This window comes from Leopardus geoffroyi, chromosome C3 (genome assembly GCF_018350155.1).
Source record: "Leopardus geoffroyi isolate Oge1 chromosome C3, O.geoffroyi_Oge1_pat1.0, whole genome shotgun sequence".
Classification (NCBI taxonomy): domain Eukaryota; kingdom Metazoa; phylum Chordata; class Mammalia; order Carnivora; family Felidae; genus Leopardus; species Leopardus geoffroyi.
Genome location: NC_059338.1, coordinates 127,378,865 through 127,400,084, shown reverse-complemented (window position 1 = coordinate 127,400,084; position 21,220 = coordinate 127,378,865). Strand labels below are relative to the sequence as shown.

Below are 21,220 nucleotides of genomic sequence, written 5' to 3'. Positions count from 1 at the left end.
AATCAAAACTATGGAACTTGACAAAAAGGTAAATATGAAAAAAATGAAAGAAACTCTCACTGGACCAACTCAGTAGTAGATTAGAGATGATAGAGGAAAGAATCATGAATTTGATGACGGAACAATAGAAATTACCTAATTGGAACAGTAAAGACAAAAAGACCTTTGATAACCTGTGAACCAATTTTAAAATGTCTAATATTCATGGTGTGAGAATCCAGAAGAGAGGAAAAAACAGAATGGGCTGAAAAATTATTCATGAAACAAAGGCTAAAAATTTTCAAAATTTGGTTAAGTGCATAAATTATTAGATTCAAGATGCTGTGTAAAACACAGGCAGAATAAACCCAGAGGACTCCATATTAAGACACGTGATAATCAAATTTCTGGAAACTTTGCTTTTAGCAAAGAAAAAGTCATGAATGCAGCTAAAGAAAAATGACCATTACCCAGAAAAAAACAAAGGTTTGAGTAACAGCAGATTTCTGATCTGAAACTACAGAGCCAGATGGGAATACCCATCATTTTTCAAATGCTAAAAGAAAGAAACTATCAATCCTGAATTCTGTATTCAGCAAAAATATCTTCAGGGATATATTCATTATCACATGAGGGAAAACTAAGAATTTGTCCCCAGCCTACCTACCCTTAAACAATGGTTAAAGGAAATTCTCCAAAAAGAAAGTAAAATAATAATTTTCACTTTCATTTGTACATTTTAGCTGTTAGTTTATCAGTCTAACATTCCTAATGTTAGAGTTCATTATGTATGGATTCATTAATTCACTTACCTACTATGTACCAGACACATGATTACAAGGCCTTCGGAGGCATTAGGATAAGTACATGGAATACAATGCTAAATGTGATAGAAATGTCCATGTGTACAGAGAACATAAAATTTGGTGAGAAAAATTCACACTGGGCACATAAGGAGACAAATGTGTGTGTGTTTACAATTATTTTGAATCCTGTGAAAATGTACAGGATTCATGAGGATACACCTCCTCTACTGGATCAGGTGGGAGAAATTTCTGAGAACACATGATTTAAGATGATGTTGAAAAAGGAAGGAGATAACAGGGTTGGAGAAGGAGAGACCAAGTAAAGGTGGAGGAAGAGCATTCAAGGTAAAGAGACGGCATGTAAATGACCCTGACATGGGAAGGAAGGAGTTTAGTGCTAAGAACTAAACACCAGCACCACTGGAATTTAGTGTATAATGGGCAAAAGGAAACTTTTGAGGTTGACAGGGCCTGAAAGCCATGGAGCCCATTTTAAATACCAAACTTGATTTATGAACAACATGAAGCTGCAGCAGTGTTTTAAACGGGAGAGTATTATGATCAAAATGCTGGGTCCTGTAAGTGCTGCCCAAAGCCCCTTCTGTCAGTAAACACAGTCTGGTAACATATTGATTCTTGTTCATAGTGATTCTCCTGGAGAGCAGGTACCTACACAAGGTTCTTCTTTTTGTGATAGTAACATGTGCTGGCAACACATGTTTCTAGCGACTTTTTAGTGACTTATACCCTCTTTATCAATGTATTGCCCATTTTCTGGAGAAAAATTCAATTGAACATTACTTTTTCAACACCTTATCTGTAGAACTTCTTCCAGGATTCTAATTTTTTTTTAAGTTAAATGAAATTGATGGAATTACACTTAGAATAGTGCATGGCACAGAAATCCAAGACAGAGAATTAATTTGAGTTAGTATCTGTAGCTTACACAGTACTTCTTCAAAGCCCGCTGAAGCTGTCCTAGGGAGGCAAGACTAGGTAATACTAGTTACCAGTTAAATTTCAGTGTTTTCGCCAGCCATGTGCCCACAGACACACCTGTGCTGAGAGAAGAGCAGAAATGTATGTGCTTTTCTAGCTCAAGCTGATGGCTACACATCCTAGCCTCCTCAAGAGCTTTTAATGAACATTCTTCTGGTAGTATGTGGATTTAGTTAATGAATGTGTCTGAACTTCATTTTTATGTACATTGTCTGACCCCATCTCTTCCTCTCCTTTCTGTAAAAGGCTCATGAACACCTATGTAAACTAGTTCTTTTAAAAAAAATTTTTTTAATGTTTTATTTATTTTTGAGAGAGAGAGAGACAGAGCCTGAATGGAGAGGGGCAGAGAAAGAGAGGGAGACACAGAATCTGAAGCAGGCTCCAGGCTCTGTGCTGTCAGCGCAGAGCCCGGCACGGGGGCTTGAACTCACAGACCGCAAGATCATGTCCTGGGCTGTCAGATGCTTAACTGACTCAGCCACCCAAGCGCCCCTAAATTAGTTCTTATGAAGAGCTCTGACTATATCACATAGTTCCACATGCCAGATGGGCAAACTCAACTATAATAGAAACCAGTTGATATAGTCCATGAATCAACCTATAAAACAACAAAATGCTTATTTTGTTTGTTTGTCGATAGTGTTCTCTCAGAGCCTCTCTTAGAGAAAGTAGGCCAGGCAGATTACTCAAGTATACTTACGAGCCGCAAGTAAGGAGAAGCTAGGCGTGGACACCTACTTCTTTAGTGGGTGGTCTGCCCTTTTTGTCCTCAACGTAATTCTCATTGACCTAAATTGTTTTCCTCTCAGGACTCCATCATAACTGTACTCACATGAATCAATCTCTCTCTCCCTTCTAGACACCATACTGTCCTCTATATTACTACATCTGACTTGAAAACCAAATTCTGACCTGACAGTTTTATTGGCCTGTATCTATTCCTTAACATCTGAATTGTAGTTTAGATCAGTGTGGGGTTAACATCTACTTACCAGAGTTAAGCCTCCAAGTAACTGGAGAGTAAGATCCAGATCCTTCCATTTGAAAATAAGTGCAAAATAATGATGGCACTTCCATTCTGTCTAAAGTAATTTTCTATTAGATTATGATTATTTCTTGATAATCTGACAGTTTTCTTTTTTAAAAAAATTCTATGAACAAGGGGCTCAGTTGTTAAGCATCTGACTCTTGATTTTGGGTCAGGTCACGATCTCACAGTTGATGAGTTTGAGCCCTGCCTCAGGCTCCATGGTGACAGTGCAGGGTTTGCTTATGATTTTCTTTCTCGCCCTCTTTCTCTGCCCCTCCCTGCTTATGCTCTGTCTCTCTTTCTCTCAAAATAAATAAATAAACTTTAAAAAATTCCATAGACTTCCCTTAATAGACTTGTTTTGTCATTACAAAAAACATATTAAGGAGACATTTAAACATGGTTGCAGAAGAAATCTTTCAAAAGATATCAGTATAAAAGCATAAGGAGAAGGTCATTTTTCAGAAAAATAATGAGATTTCTAAATATAATAATTTTTAAACATGGTGGCGCTATAATAATTTTCATAATTCCTAAATTTAAATATACTTTCAAGTTACAAAAATTATAGCCCAATATAATAATATTAATAATATTTTAAAAAATGTCTACCATGTCAGAAATATACCAAATGTATTATTTCTTTTTATCTTAGAAGCATCTCTATCTGATAGCTATTATATGCTTATTTTATTTTATTTTCAAATATTTATTCATTTGTTTTGAGATAGAGAGAAAGTGTGAGCAAGGGACGGGCAGGGGCGGGGAGGCGGGGGGGTTGGGGCGCGGATCCCAAACAGGCTCCGTGCTCTGTGCATAGGCCCATGCAGGGCTTGATCTCAAGACACTGAGATCGTGACCTAAGCCGAAATGAAGAGTTGTATGCTTAACCAACTGAGCCACCCAGGTGCCCCTATGCTCAGTTGAAAATGAGAGGTGTTTAAGATTACATAGCTAGTAAGTGGTGCAGCTTTGATGGAAACTGAAGTTGGTTTGGAAACTCTGTTCTGGATTCTAGTTCACTACAGCGAGATGTTAGGTTTCGACATATATAATATTTTGACCACTTTATGTTACAATAAAATAACACTGACACAGAAATTCCAGCGAGAATAAGTACTGCTCAAGATTGTAGTCACACACCCTGAACGTTATTCGACAGCACACAAAGAATAACACTTTTGAACTTCTAAACAAGCCTGGCTATGAATTTTTCCATTTTGCATTTTAAAAGGCTTGTATGTTCTTTGGGGTAAATATGATCAATCATCATGTTTGTTCCTCAGAATTAAGTAGTCCTTTATTCCCATAAAATTCATTATATGTTTAAGAGATACAATAGATTATAGGTAGAACTACAGTTATTAACCTCCTCATTTTCCAGATTTTGAACACTATGAGTAATTTATTACTTGATTTTTATTATATGAATTCCAAATTAGTGAATCAAGTTTTATAATACAGTCTCTTTATGGATGTTGTTCCCCGAATATAGGAATTTGGTATGTATTTAAAGGGCTGTTATTGTTATTATTATTGCTGCTGAAGACCAATCCAACATTCACTTGTGACCAACTATTTTATGCTACAGCAGAGCGAACACCACTGAATAAAAACAAATGATATAGTTCCTGGCCTCAATAAAGTAATGGCCTGATTCTAGTACATTGTGTAGACCAACAGTTATGGAAGGGGATTCTTTTGAATCTTTAACAATTGATAATGATCAGCTAAACTCCTGATAATAGAGCTGCTTTAAAATTCTAATTTTCTGATTTTATTACAATATGAGGTAGAAGCAGGTTCCAGGACCCTTTGTGAAATGAGATTTAGAGGAAATACCACGTTGTACTTATTAGTCTTGATATTCAATGCCTACCGTCTAGTATCTCTTGATTTTAACTTATAAATTTTGTCTAATTCACTAAGATCTATACTAATTTACTAAGGTCTAATATACTAAGATTCCACCTTATAATCTTTTTTCTAACTGCCTGTAGTTTCACTTTCGTGATTCTACTTTGTGACACACAGGGCTGACTGTTTACAGTGTAGTAATCCTAAGTCTTCAATCCCAATTATTCTCTGTTATTATTCATACTTTCATCTCTACTTATCGACTAACCAACAACCCAATCACAATATAGGCAAACTAAATGTTAAGAGCTAACAGTGTTACCTGGTTTTAAATCATGATTGCATCTCTGGTTCCTGGGAAATCCTCCACTATGTATAACTGCCTTCTCTCAATGCAAATGGGAAAATCCAACCCCATTAAAAAATGAGAGAGAGATTTATTTTCATTGCAAAGCAAGGATTATTTATCACTCAAAATAAGTTGATGGTAAAGAGTTCAAATTACAATGCCAAAACTTTAGAGATGACTTCATTTAGATGCATGGTTTGTACTGATTTGTGATTTACATTGAGTATAGTATTATCATTATCATAGTGTATATGATTATTGTAATATAAACACATTCTTTATTTAAAAATCAGTTTATTAACTTATCAACGTGTACCATAAAATTCAAATGTCTCAATAAGATTAATAGCATGGCATAGTAGAAAGAGCAAAGAATTTGGAGTTTATTTTCATTATAAAATGAATTGATAATAACTTTACAAATTTACAATAGGGATGAAATGAGAAAATTCATATGAAATTCTTTTGTAAAATGCAACAAAATTTTTAATGTAAGTAAGTATCTGGGAATTGATTAATCTTGTTGGGATCATTCTTAAGAGAAGAGAAGTACTGTGATTATATATAAAAATTATACAGAAGTTATGCTTTTAGATTTGTTGCAAAAATATTACAGCTTCTTGATTCCCTAAGACGTCTAAACAGTGTTTGTGAAACTACCCCAGGGCTGAGATAATTGGTTTCACTTTGCTATTCCTCAGTTTCTACATTTACATTAGCTGTACTACCAGAGAGACATGCTTGTTTATTTTTTTCTAAGTAGGTCGATAATAATATTTAGAGAATATAATGAACAGAATATATCTGGTACCATGAGCATTAATTTCTCATTTTGACCATGATCTTAAATGCAATGCAAACAATGATGGGCATTTAAGAATATGAGCGGATCACAGATGACAGGAACGCTAGAACAGCTAATACATTGGACCAATACGTGGGGGAGAAAGCTGTTCTTGCGAGTGAAGTGCTAGAAAAGAGTTTGCAGTCATTCCATTTCGATGTAATAGCTGCCCAACAGAAACACACAGTGGAACTTGCTCAGCTAGAACAGCAGATAACACAGCTTGAAAGCGACTTTGCAGCTGCCAGGAAACTTTGTAGTTAGAAAGATCAGCTGCACCCTTGAGATTGTGAGAAACAGGGAAATAGATATCTGTTCAACAATCACATTGCTATTGATAAGGAGAGGGAACTAGAAACACACCGCTTCATGCATTTTTTCCTGAATTATCGAGAAATATATATTTTACCTTAAATTTTGTGATTCCATCTTTTTCTTGTTGTCTCTAAATCCAGTGTGTACCTTAAGTATTGGTGATAGAAATGCCATCAAGTTTCATTTGGATAGAGGTTAAAAACATATAAAACTGTAGTATTTATGAATTTATGCCGGTAGATGGTTAGAAGATAAATCTGCCCAAACTTTAAGTGCAAATCCTTCCACATTCACTTTGTATTTCAGAGGCAAAGCAAAGGACACGTATTTCCTAGTGAAGAAAATGACACGTCTGACAGGTGAAATTAAAACCATCTATCCAATTCAATTCACTAAGCGCTTATTATATAGAGAGGTATATATGTTGGCAACACACAGATGGATAAATGAGGCAAATTCCTTATCTTCCTGGAGCTCATATCCTGATGGTAGTTCAAAGAGTGGCCCACTGTGATACGCAGGCTCCTACTGTGTGGTTTACTGAAAAGTATAGTCCTTTTGCAAAATATGTAATTTGTATTACTCATTAAGTTAAAAAAATTAACATGAAAGCCAATCACTTGAAATCAAATCATCAGTATGTATTCTCTACATCCCAGAATTTTCCAGTTTCGAATTATTTCAACATACATTCATAAAGCATGAGTAGTGAATTCTACTATCTTAGACTTTTAAAACTCATGTTAGTTTATAAAATTGTGCTTTCTTTTTGAGTGCAGATTATTGGTAGAATGTGCTCAGAATTGAAGAATAAAAGAATTGGCCATTGAGAGTTCTAAGACCTTTAAGTTTTCCATAGAAAAACAAACAAACAAAACACTATAACTCCTAGATTTGGAAGAAGTTTTGAAGTGCTTCATTAACTAGAATTATTTAAAGACATCAGCAATAATAATACCAAGTCTATATATATATATATATATATATATATATATATATATATATATATTTGGTGGGGGTCTGGTCTACAATTTAGCAATTTGTTGGGGAAAAGCCATTTAAAATTGAATAGGCCTAAATCCATACCTTTTATTAATAATGACAGAAGTGATGGAATGTTGAAATATGTATCCATAAGAAGATATCACATGCCATTTCCTAAGTTTTGTACACCTGAGAAAATATGTTAATATAAATAATTGTTGTGTTCAAATTATAGCCAAACATATCTGCAGGTTTTAAGCTGTCTAAAGTAATTCCACATTCTCAATGAATAATGTTTAACATTTGAACCAAAAACAGTTCGGCACGAATAATTAAAGGCTTAAGTTAAATACATAGACAGTCATTTAAATTTAGATCTGCAATAACATTTACTATTATTCTCCAAGGCTTTGACTGCTTGACAGAAACAAAGTACTCTGGGATTAATTTCAAGAAATGGTGCCAACTGTGCCGCAATTTGCTGTAATTAAGACATGAAAGAACACTAAATATTCAGATTAAAAGAAGCATGATGGGGCATGATAGAGAGTCAAGGTGTGGCAGGGAGCCAATAAAAAAAAAAAAACCTAGCCAGGAATACCATATTGATGGATACAAAATCTTTGATTATATTTAATGTCTTTTCTCACTCAAATTTAAAGTGGAGACACGCGTGTTAAAAAGACAATAAAATTGAAAAAGAAAGTGACAAACATTGTATTCTTATAAAGCTAATTAGTTTAAGTGGTGTGGAGAAGTCATTAGGAGGGTATCATAATTATCTTTATGGTGTAGGGATTTCCCCGTGTGTCACATCAGTTTGCTTTAGAGCTAAATGAAAGAGCTATATAGGTGTTAACTCAAAGAGATCAAATACACTTTTTGTATTCATTAAATTTTTCTTCATATTTTAAAGAGAAAGAATTCATTTTGATCCAACGAGTCTCCTTTTTAATTCCCTAAGAATTATGGGAAATACTTTCCTTCGCCTTTGAACTTTTGCGTATTGATTAACACTACATTTAAGCTAATGGTGACTCTTCTTTCCAACTGACTTTTTTTTTTTAAGAGAGTCCCTTTAAGGTTTTGATCCTAAAAGAGATGTGGATACTTGACCCAGTTGCTAATGAGGGGCTGTATAATCTCCAGTACCCTATAGCTCAAAATAGCAGGATGCAGTATAAAAAGTACATCATAAGAGGCACTATTGGAATGCTTTTTGTCTTCACAGGCAATACGCAAAAAGATAGGACTTTCTAAGAAAGTCAGAAGCTGGTCTCCTGCAGGCACAGGAAGCCATCAAAGTCAAAGTGGGTAAGGTGATGAGCCTCGACAGTGTGGTCAGGAGACTGAAAGCAAGCATCCGGGATACACAGGGAGGAAAGCATCCGAAAGAGCAATCTTTGTCATTAGATCAGGTCTGCAGCAGCCAGAAGGGGATCTGCAGAATCTGCATAAAGCGGGGCTTTGTGAGGGGGACCGGTGTACCCCAATTTGTGAACTTCACCAGAATGTAATCTGTTCTAGTCTGATGAAAGAGAATTGCACATCACAGATGTGTGATTAGGGGCTCCAAATAGGAAACGTGGAACGTTTTGGGCTTTAAGGAAGATGATGCAAAGAGTCCGCATCTTCAAGAGAACCATAAAAACAAAACTGAGTTGTTTCTACACACAGAGATCTTTGCAGAAAATGCATAATGTCTTTCAGATACAGACTATGTAACTTAGCCCTTTCCCTGAGGTTGCAAATCTTCATTTAGGGGGAAAAAAAAAAAAGCCTGAAATAAAGGGCTTAATATACAGTGCTTGTGAACAATGCAAGTTGATCCTCAGTCTAGAATTTGACCAGTCTAGTAAAAAAATAAAGAAGAGGCATCAAAGTATTTCACATCCACTGGTATTTACATGACTTACATAAGATAGAAATACAGGAATTCATTTCATGGCATAAATAAATAATCAATGTTGCTCATAATCTATGGTACATAATAATCACACAACATTGAATCTCTCTCAAGTCCTATGTTCGTTAAGGTTTTTTTGTTGTTGTTGTTCTATATAAATAAGTACTATGAAGCTATGAACATTATTATCATTATTACTTTTGAGCTTGTTTGTCTCAACTTTGTGGTAGAATACTTTTATGAATAAAATATTAATGAAGTTACTGGGTACATAATAGACAGCGTTTGTCAACCCCTTAATTTTTCCTTCCACTATTCACAACATTGCCAGATACGTGTTTCTGGATAAAACCCCCTAGAGGTCTCCTGCAAATTCTTTTTCAATACAACCAGATCATTGCAGATAATTGTATTACACAGAGTATCGATCCAAAATCGTTGTGCACCGGAAACATCTGAAAAAACATGATTATAGCTTTCTGTTTATTGTTCGTACATCATATAAGCAGGCTTTTGTGTGAATCACCTGTAAAAAAGGCAAGGTGGAAACATCAGAGAAATTACCTCTTTACAAGAATCTATTGATCACTTTAAATCAAAGAAGTATGTTTGACATAAGATTACCTGCCAGTTTGAACATTAGGTACACTATGTTATAGCCTGGGGCAGTTGTAAGTCTGACAAAGGGATTGTAAATAAAGCAAGCAGCTGCGAGCGCCTCTGGCTTGGGATCAACTCGGGCTCAAGTCCAAGGCATAGGTAAACTTAAAATAATTTACCCCCTTTAACCAGCACATAATGAATTAGAGTAGACTCTTAGGAGAACCGTGAGGCATAAATCTCTTAGTCATTTCAAAATCGGCAAACTTCATAGAAAATTCACATCATGCATAGTTGACAAAAGGTCTCTTTTGTGTATGTGCCACAAGGTGACTCAAGTAGTCTTGAAGACAGTCTATTGGTACAAGTAGATTCTTCAAAAAAAAAAAAAAACTTCCTTCAGCATTCTTATATCCATAGTCATTTACATGTAGCCTGATTGCTCAGATCCTTTTAACTTAAAGACCATTAACCTCTCAATGTCGATGTCTGAAAATTCTCCTCAAAACTCATTTAAAAAGTTTGGTGCGTTTTTCTTTTTTCATAAGAAATATGTATTGTGAACGGTGAAAAAGCATACAAAATAAAATGCTGCACCCAAATCAGTTTTGCAACTACATTAACAATGCTAAAAACATATCATTGCAAAAATGTCAATCGCTTTCATTTGATTACATTTTTATTTGGTCAAGAGCAGGGAGGGCCATAGTTCTTTTACATATTTTTTAAGCTTGAACGGTTTTTATTTTTTTTTTAATTTTGAAAGCACATTCATTGTAAGTTCTTTATTGGATTTTTTCCCCCACACTTTAACATGTGTTGAAATTATTAAACATTTAACTCATTTGTTCAGAGAGATTTCGATGTATTTGGAATTTAATAAAGATGAGCTCTGGGTGATGCATTCTTCCTTGTTAAATATTTAGCTGTTTGCGTTAGCTCTGTGGTTTCCTGAGGCACAAATTTAAACTGTTAATATATAGCAGGTTTAAGCTATAAAAATAGTAGATGCTGTAATTTCTTCTGGGGCAAAACTGGTCAGTTTGAACACTTGCAGGAAAACAAAGTGAACATGTATGCACATATTTATTAAAATATAAGCAGTCAGTTGCTCAAAATCTATAAAGAGATTCTGAGAACCAGATATTCTTAGATCTAATTTATAAGGGAGTCATCATTCAGCTTCAAAGATGAGTGATAAATGTAGAATATTTATATAGAGTATCTTCTTTACGAGGTTGCCTGTAAAAGATACCTCTGATGTCAGACTGTAATACCTTGGTTTCTAACTTTATTGAAGCTTAGTATAAACATCATTTTTTGGACATAAAATGAGAATCATTAAAAGCAAAGATGGTCTGTTTTTATACAAATATGGCCTTCTCCATTTCTATTTATATTGATTTTGGGGTCTTAAAAGAATTTTTTCCTTTTTCTTCATTTTAGATTACAAGATTGAAATGACTGATTTTCATAAAATATCATGATCTTTAATGCAATGAGATTTAAAATGCAGTGATATTTAAAAATACCTCCAAAAATGTACTATATGACATAACGTGTATAAATATATATGCAAATATATGATTAAAGAAATAAATATTCACCTTTCATGGCATGCATTTGAGGCAAATAGGAAAATAAAAAGCAGATAAATACTTTTTAATGAGGAAATATTCTAACAAAATGTACAGATATATATCTCTAGGAATACGGTCAACAAAGAACAAAGGAAAAATGTCTTTGTCTTAAATCACTTATTTTTTGAGAGCTGAAGCATACTGCCTGGTTTGCTTTGGTCTAATGAAAGACTGCCATCTATTGGATGACCTTGAAAAAGTGCTTACATTTCATAAATATTATACATGAAAATAAATCAGTGGAAGGCCATCATTTTGGCATAATTTATAACATATCAGTCTTTGTCTGTGTGAATATATATAAATATATCTGAGGCCTGTGCTAAAGAAAGAAAAATACTATGTGTTAATGTCATTCTGTTTAATACACTTATGTCACAACAGAAATCTCACAATTAAAGTCAGCAAATTGTTGTCTGATTAAGACATCTAATTTTTGAATTCAAATGTTTTATAAACTTGAGATTACTGACATGCATCCTGTATTCCTTCATACATACCTTTGTTTACTTGTGCGTTAAATAAAGGAATCAGAAAATGGAATGCATGAGCTTGTATTTTGACAAGAAGGATCTGTTTAAATCTTCCTCAAAGTTGCATCGCATAAAATTTAAACCGAAAACAAAAGAAAAAAAAAAAAAACACATTAGCTTGAGTTTTTTAAAAGGCAATGTTCTTGTTTTATCTTTCAGCCCAAGAACTTGCCAGTCAAGATGAAAAACTTCTTCTAATGGAATCCAGCTTGAAAGCTACTCAAGAGCAGCTAACTGAGCAAATAGCAGAAACAGTTCGCCAAGAACAGAACAGTAGAAAACCCCAGGCAGAGCTGAAGACAGTGACAGAAGGGATTATTGCTTCTGAAGAAGAAAAAAATGATTACAAGTGAGTTGCTTTTTAGTATTTCAGAAAGTTTTACTTTACATTCTAAAATCAAGTCAGTCCTTTGACTTTCGTTGCTTAATATTTAACTCTCTCTGTCTTGCAAAAGGGTATGTGTAAATGGGCTAGCTTGTTCAATAAATTGTTCGTTCCAAAATAGATAGACTTTAAATTTGCATCATTTCTTAACTGAAGTGGGACATGCTGAACAGTGTGACTGTCCTATTCCGATTCTAAATAATGATGTGGCGCTCAACTTTCTTGTTAACTATCAAGAAATGTTCAAGGTAAGATCCAAGAGAAAGAATACACTGTGTTTCTGTAGCACCTATCTGCCAATGGTATTTTCATCTTTCTCCTTTTGGAGTCCAAAGGTTACATATGGCTCTTGTTGCCTTTCTTTTTTGTTAAAGTAGCAGCTCTAAGCAAGACACTATTAAATTGAGAGACATTTAGAGTAGAGTTTTTTGGTCAGACCACTGAGGCATGTAAGGAACTATGAAGAAAAGTAATAAAGATCTATACTGTTTTCAAACATTCATGAAAATTGTCTTAGTGAAACATCTCCAGTAGTTAATTTCTGCTTTCATAATCTAAATCTTCATGTGATTATTATGCTTAATACTGTTTTCAGATTTTATCATTTACTTTTCAAATAAACGTTAGTCTTTTTTTTTTTTTTGAGTGTCTGATAATTAGATATTCTATCCTTTCTGCCTTTTGCTTGACTTTCTTACGGTTTTTTTAGAAATAATTTTTTAAAAGTAGCATAGCCCAGATGAACCTCTCTCTTCCTTTCTTCCTCTCTCCCATCTCCCCTCCTCTCTCTCTCTCTCTATTTGTCAAGAATTACACTTTACTCACCGAACACTGGTTAAATTGAGTAATCACAGTTAGATAAAGCACACATACCTGAACTTTTTTTTTTTTTCCTCTTCTGTCACTCACCCTTTGAACACAATCCTGGGGCCAGAACTAAAAAAGCATTTGATATTAACTAATCTTTGGAAGCCAAATTCTAAACTTTAATTACTTACTGCATATCTTAATATATCTATCAGTAGGATTTCAAAATATTACATAGGATGAATGTTGAAATTCTTTTTCTGATTTATGGTTTATAATGCTAACTAATAATGCTAAAATGTAAAAGTAAAATATTTGAAATTTATTCATGAGGAATTTATTCCTGTGTTTTCATCCAATGGTTTAATATTAGAAGGCACTAAAAATAATTTTACAACCTAGGATGACATTTTATAGGCTTCTAAATAAAATTAAACACTCAGATAAACCCTGTTTGCCATTAATGCACCTTTAGTCAGCTGCCAGAACTCAGACAACAAAAAACCACATTTCACAAATATTAAAAAGGTAGAAATTGGTACCAAGAATTAAAAGCATATTGGGCAAGGTTTCTTTGGGAATGGCTATAGTAATGTACTATTGTTGTAAATATTATGGTCTTTTAAAAAGCTGGATTATATTAGGGGAATAATATACTTAAGATATATTTACATAACAAGAAATATATAAAAATGTTTGTGAACACTAATATAAAGCTAACGATAGTGGTACATGTTAACTTAATGTTAGTAAAATAATGCCAACATTTTTTCTACAGTTAAATGCCACTATAAAGGCATATTATTCAGTACACTCACAAAAAATATATAATTTTGATCTGAAAACTGGCATGCAAAGATCTGCTTCCAATCTTGGCTTTTTAGAAGTAAATAAATCAGGAAGCGATTCATCCAGTTAAATAACAATGAAAGACTAAACTTAAGTTCTATATACTTGATCTATATGTATCTGTTTTATTTCCCAATACAGCTTGATCATGAAATTAAGTACTATTCTCTCTCAATGTGCAATTGCTGGTAAGGTGTATAAATATCACCTAAGAGAGTAGTTAAAATTATAACAGTATTTTTTTGCCCAGCTATTTACAATGGGTTTTAGCAACTAAATGTTAGAAGTCAAAAAAATTATGGATATTATTATGACATGTTACAAAACTTGTTGAGTTTAAAGAGACTGACACATGACCATAATCAAACCAATGGTTGTTTAAGGGAAACTAGTTCATCTTTTCTTTTTTTTTTTAATGTAAGCTCAATATACATTGTCACAGGGTATGCCTACATGCTAGATATGTGTCTTAACGTGAAAACACATATTACTGTTTAAATGTGTAATAAAATCAAAGCCTTTCCAGCCTCACCAAAGTAAAAAGTCCTAACTTAGTTTATTCATTTTTATTGTTTTTTCCACTCAATCCACAGGTGGCATGAGTTGGTCAGATTTATTAATTGCTTTGGTATTGGGCACTGTCTGACACCAGGGTATTCACCAGTCAGAAAAAGGAAGAGCCACATCAGATGACATATAGCATGAGAACATCATAGTGAGTTCTCTCACCCAGTCATTCCTTTATTTGGAAAAGTCTTTGGATCTTGACTAAGTGATGCAGGGTAAAATGTATAGAAAGTTAAGGTCAAAGACCTGAGTAGTGTCTAGAATTTGCAATCGTGGTTGAATTTTGCTATAGAGAGCGGAGAATCTCACTAGAATGAAGCATTCTGGGGCTTTTTTTTTTTTTTTTTTTTTTCAAAAAAAGAGAAACTCACTTGAGAAATCATGATTTGATTTTATCTTACAAAAATAGGAAAAAATGAAAACTTGAAACATAATTTTTGACATGTGCTAATATAAATCATAAAAACAATAACTAGAATGTGTATTTTAAGAGGCTTGTTCCAATTTGCAATATATGTCAAGTTTCCACATTCATCTTTCTAATAGTGATAATGTCTCCAAGTGACTTTTTGATAAGTAATTATCTCAAAATGATTTCCTCAATTCATTTAACTGGAATAGTCATTCAGAAGTAGCCAAGTTCCAACACCATACCACCAATATCTATTACCAGATTAAGTCATTTCTTAACTAAATATGAAACAGTTAAAAAAGTAGTAAAACATTTGGCAATCAAAGGGAAGATTGTTCTTAACACTAAAATGTGACTTGTAAGTTGTTGGTTCCATAAAGTTGAACTGTTAAAGGAGCATATAGGATTTAGATTTTATTTTTCTCCTCTCTTTTTGAACTAAATGTAGAGAACACACACCATATACTCAGTATAAGCCTGTTACACTTGAAAGATTTGTTCTGAATGTCCAGTGGGAACCTGGAAATCGTAATAATTTGTAGTATCGATTGAGTGAAGCTATGCAGCTGGGGCCTCCAGTGAATAGACAGGAATAGACATTTTATTGATTAACTTTTACAGTCATATTTTCAGGACTCCGCTGCAACATAATTTTCACTTCCCAGCTTTGTGTTGCTGCATCATGAAACTTGGATTCTTCTCTCTTAACATTTACCCACTTGAGGAAAAAAGTATGGACATGTCTTGCCAGGGTTATGATCTACAGAGATGCAAAACTTTCTGGAAAATGACTTCTCTTAAGTACTATTCTATCTCAAACAGTAGAAAGGAACGAGCTGGTTATAACAGTTTTAGGAAAAACCATTACAGGAACTATTTGGTAATTAAACTTACTCATATTGTCCTCATTCTTTTCATGTTTAAGCTTCTTAATTTTCCTGCCCTAACTTCATGCTTGGAACTATTAAAATAAATTATCTTGTGATGGCTTTGTTTTCATTCATTAACATTTTCTATCTTCTTTAATGTGAACAGGAGAAGGAAAATTATTGTACTGATAGTCTATAGTTTAGTCTGAAATGAAAATTGTTAAATGCTAAATCATTTGGCCAATAATTTCAAAGTATGGAAATGTGAATATATGCCTATTGGACATATGTGATATTTCTCTAGGCCTGTGAGGGTTTTTAAAGTTATTTAAGCAAAATAATGCTGTATTTGCACAGGTGAACATATGGCAAATATTCTGTGTATAATCATATGTTTATTTACCTCAGGTTCTTCACTGATCACATTTTTGGTCACTGGAGCAAACTGCAGATTTTATACTTCACATATGTGGAAAATATTGCACTGTAATTTTATGTAAGAGCTGGTGACAGAGATATTTAGACATTATATTGGATTTGAAGAAAGGGATTTTTTAAAAGAAGTTTACATCTGTTCCTTTTTTTAACTCACATTTGCATTTCTTTTAATTATGATGTTGAAAAATCACGTTAGAATAAGTTGATCCAGAGACAAAATTCAAGAACTTCATGTGACTACACCAGCCCAGAAGATATAAAATATGACTAAATTAAACCAAAGATTTAGCAAGTTCTAAGAATTGTGTGTGAAAATTCATATTCCATGGCATTTATGCCTTATACAGTTAATTTTAAGAGTTTATTTTTATTTAATATTATTGATCACTACTATGGAGTTTTGGTTTTAAAGTTCATAGATTTGATTTTAAGAGTATGCAAAGCATTTTAGGCTTCCAATTTACTGCTGTTTTTAATCCAAAATTAAAAATTGTGTAAAACTGGTAATGAAAGTATGAAACTGATAAGTTTTTCATATTATATTGCATATTAATTTTTTAATGATATTCAGCAAGTTCATAGTTTTTTCCTATTGATTTTCAGACACAATTATTGCTTTAGTTTTTCTTCTATGATGATTTAATTTATTCTGTGGCAAGTTTTATAAACATGTTTATGTGCAATCTGTACGTAAAAACAGCTTTTTGAAGTTCCATAGTTATCACAGTGAGTATTGCATATTAATGCGCTTCAAGATTTTGCAGTTACTTGCATATATGTAACTATGTTATTCTTCTAATGGAACAGGTCTTTATTTATAACGAAAAGGTATTTGAATAAAATATCTAGGAATTAATTATTTCCTCCTTCACATTGAAAGAATGAAGAAAATAATGTACAAGGAGTACAGGTTATTTTAATAATGCGTGTGGCTCTTGGAAGACTTACCTGTATCATCATGTATGTGTTTTAAACTTATTTACCAAAACAAGAAATGCAATTAAGACAGATCAAGTAATAAACATAAAATACAAAAAGTCTGAATTGAGATTGATTTCAACATAATCCTGTAGAGGAATCCCCACTTATTGATCATTTTAAAGCCCATGCATAGCACTTAGAAAGATAAAGTAAGCAAGGTCAGATAATCAAAGCATTTAAATAGTAAAAACAGCAACTGCCACTGTAGACTGCTAAAATAAATCCATAATACAAATTGCTTTAGCAAAAAGTGGATGAGCAGCTGATCTTCCTATTGAACTCTGATGCCGTTCAGTGACCACACTGGGAAAAGGATTGGGAGAAATGCCTTAAAGATCAATATTGAGTGAGATGTAGCAGGGATTCATTCTGAACATGAAAGCATTCCAGGCGTGGGAGTATAGACATCTTTAGGAGATGTCATCAAGTGGATATTGTTTAATGCAGTTAAAAAATGCCATCTATGCCCGATATTGCCAAACAACGAGCACAGAAATGCTATCTCAACTCTTCCAAGAAATTGGTTGGGGTTTGAATAGTTCTCAGATTTGAAAGTAGAGAAAGCTGATTCTAGACTAAAATAGTACAACTACTTACCAAAGTAAGTTAATCTCTCTCTATCATTATATTCTCCTCATGTCACTAATGCATATTTGGGACATCGAATGATTAGAGGATGGTAGTCTGCAACCCTGCGTATAAAATTAATTACAGAATGGGGGTGGAAGAGATATTTTTGGAGTTGTATGGAAATGGAGTATTCTTGTTGTGAGTCCCTTTTTGAAACGTGTTGCGATTTGAGAAGTCCTATTTTCAATGAGTGTTTGAACTCCACTGGCTAATTATATTCTTGGCTCTAGTGAACTCCAATGGGAGTTTTCAGTATATAGATGTATGACCCGCAGAATTAGGTTTAACATATTTAATTACTTTTCTTATAAAATTGGAGTTTAACTTCTACTTAATGAGACATCATCATGGCTATATAATGAAGTTTTGTGGCAAACTGAATATGATTTAGTGTAAGTACATGCAGCTTTATTGTATTTTGGAGTAAAGCAGTTCTTCAGTCAAAATGGACAGTAATGTGATTTAATTACTCCCACCTTTTCTCAGGTTCTCACATGTGTCCTCCTTATGTCATTGTGTTTCCATAGCTTCTAAAATCATCTGCATGCTCACTGCATGAACAGTATTGTGTCATGATGAGTACACCAACAAGGGTTTCTGCACAGATTTTTCCAGCAGCTTTTTCTGATGGAAGATAACCATAGTCTCCTAATAACTTGAATGTGGTATTTAAGAGCTTTACAATATTACCGATTGATCTTACGTCATTTAAAAAAAAGTATTCCAATACCGAACTTCTCAATTCAATGACGTAAAACATTGAATCATTTTAACCTATTTTTTCCCTAAAATAGAGGAGAAAGAACTGAAATGAAGATTGGTTCCATTTAAGACAATTTTCATAGCAAGATGAAACATAAAAATGAAGCTTGAGGCTTAAAAGTTGCTTAACTCGGGCTCAGTTTTTTCCATTCCCTTCTTTCCATAATGAATAGTTATTTACAACTATTGTAGTCTCCATGTTTGCTGTATGAATTGCTGACGGCAGCTATTTCAATGGTGAAATTGTGAAATAATATTCATAGTTGTCAGAAAAAGGTCATTCCATTTGCATTCATTAGGAACCTGGAGGACCGTGCAGTGTGTGTTTCCTTTGGGATGTTGCAGCTATTGATTTATATACAGCTGTAGGAAAAATTAATTAGGATTATATTTCACTTATTACTGCAGGCTGTGTAATAAGAAAGAAAAACATTTTTTTGTTAGAAAGTTGAACAGAAAAACCTAAATGGAATCATTGTTTCTTAAATCACAACTACTTTATCATCTAATTTTTCTTTTATAATCTGGTTAAAGGCTTAGTGCATTTATGGAAATTTAATTAGCACTTTGAAAAATGAGTGTTTTAGTACATATCCTATATTAATAATGATACTTTAAATTAAGCAAAAAAGACATTTTTTCCCTTGTTAATTGAAACTTTCCTTTCTCTAAGCTAAGGCAATGTGTATTTGTCCACTGTGAGTTTGGAGATATCGGAAGCTTTTGCCAAAAGAGTTAAATTAAAAACCAAACAGGGACCAAAGTCAGGTAATTTCTCAAGGTGAAGAAATAGATTCCAGAAATGAGAGTTTTAGTAGTAATACAAGAGAGAAAAGTTCACTGAAGTTTTAGATTCTGAGCCTAAGAAACTATATACAATCAGGCTCTTCTATGAATTTAATACTTGAAATAAACTAGAATACGACATTGACAATATTCTCTTTGTGTGATGATATTAGATTTCAAATTATTTTAACAACTAGGTTTGGCTTCTTTCTATGAACGCCATGCATACTCTAAGTGAAAAACTATTCAGTGCAGTTCCCCACATTGTTTATATGTGACACATGTTTGAGATTAATCAAATTGTAGTCACTTCTAATTAATAGCAGAGAATAATTTCGAAATGGGGCAGAAACAGATGACAAAAGATAGTTTGTGTGTGTTCAAGACATACTTTATGAATGGAAACACATGCCTATTATAACATTTCTAACTTGAAAATTTTATTAACCCCCCTATTGTCTCTTAGATATGTAGTGTTTTCAGAGAAACCCACTGCCTGGCCCATGGTGGACACTTTGGTGTACGATGAGTATTTAGGGAAAAACAAAATCAAAGAGAGGTATTTTGATGGCCCTATAAGATGTAAAACTAAAGCATTAAAATCCATTTGTAGTATTGAAAGTTTTTAGGTTTTATGAAAGGAGTTCATAAGAGGTCAACAGCGAATACAGGCTGCTTCCGTACATTTTATAGAGTAAATACCGTCTAAAAAACAATGGCTAGGATTAAAATACATTACTTCCCCCTCCAAAACTTCTATGTTAGCTATGACTGTAAGAATTTATTCCTTAATGTGCTGAATAGCATATAAATTGGGTAAATATTTTGTCCTTTGTTTTCTGTTTCAAATGTTTGGGGCCCCTTTAAGAGAAAGCAGTTTTATCTTGAGTAATGTGGAACTTTGCCTTTCCAAAGTGATAAGCAATATTTTCCACCTTGGCACATTTTGTATTCTGTTGTAAAAATTATATGAGGTAATTATACTGAGATTCATTGCAAGCCCTTGGCTTTTGTAGTGCATCTAGCTTGTCCAGTTTGTTTTTAGAATAATGTTGTGTTAGGTTAATCATGAGGTAACTAACTAAGAATCTTATAAAAACTCATAGGAGTCTAGGGCTAAAATTTTGAATGACTTTCTTAACTAAAACAAAATGAGCAGAACTGTATTTCTTAGGAAAACTTATTGATCAAGCTATATATTGGTCCATAATGTATTGAAAAGGTAATGTTGTAAAGGCATTATTTCTTTAGATTGTGAGGAAAACACAAAAAATGGCTAAGATGTGGTTCTTTACTGTGAAGCATTGGTTTTGTGTGATATGTCTTTTAAATACAATGGAAAATTATCATAGTATAGAAACAATTACCCCATAAGGGAGAATTAGAGAGGCAATAATTGGTGATTATATTTTCAAAATGTATAAACATTTAAGAAGATATTTGGGGGAAAAAAGACAAGGAAGCAAGAACAATGAGAAAATATATTTTTGATATAGAAAATGGTGAGTACTTTATGTTGTGGAGAATGTTTAGGTGTCTAGAAAAGCAGGTTGGGTGGTCTCTATGCTAGATTTAGAAATTTATAATTTGCTTAGAAATAAATGGGGAGATCAGAAGGAGCTGTGAACAGACTAGTGCATTTGATCACATTAATGTTAGAGAAGCAATACCTGAATCTCTCTTTCTTTTCTCTCAACAATTCAAGTGACTATTCGCAACCATTCTTAAATATTGATGTCTTAGCCTCCTTGTGGTTGCCTCCCCACTCAATTAGGACTCAATTATGTTGTATACTCCGTGTCCCCATAGCGCCTAGTGCATACTCTATTATAGGGTGCCTCTTACCTTATTTTACCATTGGTACATAAATAAAGGCCCATTTGCCCCAC

At 33.4% G+C, this 21,220-nt stretch overlaps 2 long non-coding RNA genes across 2 annotated transcripts in view; one reads left to right on the top strand and one right to left on the bottom strand.

The window, feature by feature from the left end:
- Positions 1–8,397: 8,397 nt before the first annotated feature.
- LOC123586026 overlaps positions 8,398–21,220 on the top strand; it is a 63,541-nt gene continuing 50,718 nt past the window's right edge. The window contains exons 1-2 of the long non-coding RNA XR_006706552.1: positions 8,398–8,480; positions 12,005–12,194. This is a non-coding gene — a long non-coding RNA (uncharacterized LOC123586026). The remainder of the gene's footprint in view (positions 8,481–12,004; positions 12,195–21,220) is intronic.
- LOC123586028 lies at positions 9,542–11,966 on the bottom strand. Its single transcript, XR_006706556.1, has 2 exons — positions 11,813–11,966; positions 9,542–9,598 (listed from the first exon to the last, which is right to left on the bottom strand). It is a non-coding gene; the product is annotated as an uncharacterized LOC123586028 (long non-coding RNA).